The sequence below is a fragment of the Cynara cardunculus genome (genome assembly GCF_001531365.2).
Source record: "Cynara cardunculus var. scolymus isolate 2C chromosome LG 15, CcrdV1, whole genome shotgun sequence".
NCBI classification, from domain to species: domain Eukaryota; kingdom Viridiplantae; phylum Streptophyta; class Magnoliopsida; order Asterales; family Asteraceae; genus Cynara; species Cynara cardunculus.
In genome coordinates this window covers 9183347-9186883 of record NC_037542.1, presented here as the reverse complement: position 1 = coordinate 9186883, position 3537 = coordinate 9183347, and the positions used below count along the sequence as shown (strand labels likewise).

General features: G+C 30.1%; 1 pseudogene; it reads left to right on the top strand.

Annotated features, from left to right (window-relative positions):
- Positions 1-1136: 1136 nt before the first annotated feature.
- The window catches only part of LOC112528498, a 5191-nt pseudogene continuing 2790 nt past the window's right edge, over positions 1137-3537 (top strand).

Sequence of the window (3537 nt, the reverse complement as noted above, 5' to 3'; positions counted from 1 at the left end):
TCTCTCAAATACAGGAAAGTATATTCACCATATTTAGATTCGAAATTGAACGAGAATATTAACGAATTTGAGCGCGGTCTGAATAAAATAAAGTACAAAATGACGATGTTGCCCTTATTCATATAATTTCATTAAATGACACTAATTTATTTATAGAAATAGAATAATTAAGATTCTTTTTAATCTTAACCATTGATTTTTTTAATATATGGTTGAGATTGGTTCTTACAGTTACCACAAACAACTTAGTTCTCATTTGATTAAGCCCCTATATATATATATAGGAGTAAGCTACATTTTTAGTCCCTATGGTATGTTCGTGATCATGGATATCATCGTTGTGGTTTGTTTATTATATCTTCCGTCCTTATGGTTTGCAAATCTTTGCAATTCCAGTGTCACTAAGTGGCAGTCTGTTAGCTTGAGGCAGTTTTTGGTCTTTTTCTTATTTTATTTTATTAAATGAAATTTGTTTTTATTTTCATCGGTACACCACATCCCAGACCTCCCCGACAACAAGAAAATGAGCCACAATTTTTTATGATTTCCATTAGAATGGAGAACTAAAACACAAAACACGACTACAAAGATCCTCAAAATGGAAAAGATGACCCACAATTTTTTATGATTTCCATTTGAGAATACAGAGCGCAAAACAAAATACAACTACAAAGAATATCCTCAAAAGGGAGAAGATGATGGAATTACATTTCCTTCAAGAACTCTCGTAAAACCCAGTTGTTGAAATGGTGAAATCCGAATCTTTCTTCTCCCTAGAATACTTCCATCGAGAGGAGGAAGAGGAGGTGTCAATGATATCATGTATATATACACATGTATCAATATTATAATATAAATTTATTACAAAAATGAGAGCAAATAGAAAAAACCCAAATACCTCTCACTTGATGCCACTCTCTAACAGAGTTATCTCAAAGGATCAAATTTGTAAATTTTTGCAACCCACGGGAACTGTCAATGTGATAAACAAACTGTAAAAACAAAATCAGTAATTTCTAACAAACTACAAGGACCAAAAGTTATAGTTTACTCTGTATATAAACCTAATTAAACCCTCTAAACTACACACGCTTAAAGTTCGCATCTTCTTGTATGTGCTATCCTAACAAGGTTTCATGGATTTTGTGCAAGAAAAGTTTCTCCTCGCTTGTTTTGTTATCTCCAGCATTGTACAATCATCAATTTCATCAAAAGGCGCACATCGGCCACCAATCGTTGAAAGATTAACCGACCACTTCCCTCCTATGCCAATCACCCAAGGGATGAATACATTATATGGAGCATCAAATATTTATCCAAGTAGCAACGGGTCTTATGTTGATATCGTTTTAGACAAATACACAGGTAATTTAACACTAGAAAATATTTTTTAATCAAAATATTATTAACTATACGTAATGAAACTATACAAGTGATATATAAAAATTATTCATTATGAATGCAATGCATTCTAACCATTCATGATGAATAACTTATAAATAGTTAGTTCTTACGAGTATTCAAATATTTATAGTTCTTAAATAAGTATGTCATATATATATATATATATATATATATATATATATATTATTGTTTTCTTCATATTTATATATGGGGTTTACCGTATTTAGGTTCTGGATTGGTTTCGAAGAACATATACAACCATGGGTTCTTTAGCGCTGCAATAAAGTTGCCCAATGGGATTACATTTGGAGTAGTTCTAGCTATTAATGTAAGTTTTATTACTAAGGGGCCGTTTACCAAATACTTACCGGTAAAATTTAACACTACTATTTACTTACCAGGTAAGATTTTAGTCCACCAAAACGACATCGCATGTAACAATTTACACGGTAAGCGTTTACCATGGTAAGAGTTGTCCCTCTCACTTACCGGATAAGACTCTTGGTCCCTGTCTCGCTCTTACCAGGTAAGATTCTTGGTCCGTACCATATTTATCCGGTGAGGTAATTTGACTTGGTAAACGCTTACCCAGATAAGCATTTGGTAAATGGCCCGTAAGTTTCACTTGTAAAATGGGTCGCAAACTTGTACTTTTTTATAGATATTTGCAACATTTTTAACTATTCTATATTTTTTCAAAAATAAAAATAGAAAAATATTTTTTTAATGAAATATATATTCAACAATTTCTCTTTTTAATTTTTTTAAACTTGATTATAATTTGAAATATTCAATACTTCTGTTATCACATTTATCCTATTTAAATACGAGCTCTTTAAAAGTAGACAAAAAATAAATCAATGATACGTTGAAGTCAAATTTAATCAAAAAAACTTACTAAAATCTCTAGCTCCCATCCTCCATATCTACGTAATATCTAAATTTTAATGCAATTGCCATCCATGAAATCTCATCCCTCCATTTCCTATATCGAACTGATGAATCCCACTACGAGAGGGGGGAATTGGTAAAAATAAGATTTCTAGAAATTGACAAAGTAATATTTTCAATAAAGAATGTGCTAAACTATCAGCAGAAGTAGAAAATACGTCAGTTAAGAATTATTGCATTATTTATTTTTTGACAAAAACTATGTGTTATTAAAGTTGTATTTTTGTCTCAGAGTTTACCAAAATATTAAATGGTTGGATATTTAATTTTTACATCTATAATTCTTTTTTTCTACTTTTTAGTTTGAAATTTTAGATTTTATTTATTTATTTTTAAAAAGTTTATAAAGAATTTACTGAAAATGCTTTTGCTATGCCGATTCTTTGGTCTCCTTCACTTGGAAAGAAATAAAAATCCATACTCAAGCGGAGTAAATATTTTACCTCCTGTTTTATTTATTCGGTTTTCTTTTAAAATAAATGTGAGTGTTGATATATATATATATATATATATATATATAGAGGAGCGTTCAAATGCGAACCCTCTCCGTTTGTGTAAACCGTGTGAACCAATCTCAACCATCCATTTTCTTGATCAATGGTCAAGATTTATAGGCTTTATTTATGGAAATTAAAAAAAAATAAAAATAAAAATTCAGTTTATTTAATCAATAAGGGTATAATGGTAAACATAATTAACAATTCCTAAGCTCCTAATCGCAATCTTTCATCAGAATCCCGTCTTCATCGCGAACATTCCCAAATCAYTGCAAAGGTATCACTTCTTCCCAATCGAATATAGTGTTTCCAAAATCATCGATCATCAGCATATTCAAGAAAAATGGTCGGCAATAATGGAGGTATGTYGAATAACTTTGAAAAATACAATTCATCATGTATCACGATGAAAGTTGTGCATTAATCTCGAATAACTTTGAAAAATTAAACTTGCATTACAACGAAATTATTTCGTTACAATGAAACACTTTCATGATGAATGTATTTCATTAATTTTTTTTTTTGAATTTTTTTCATTACATATTTCACATGAAACTATTTCGTTATATATTTCACTTTAATCTATCTCATCATACACCCGTTTCATTATACGTATATTTCAAAAAGAACAAAATCCAATATGCACTCGTTTCATGACCATTCTAACAACAGAGCGGTTCAACTT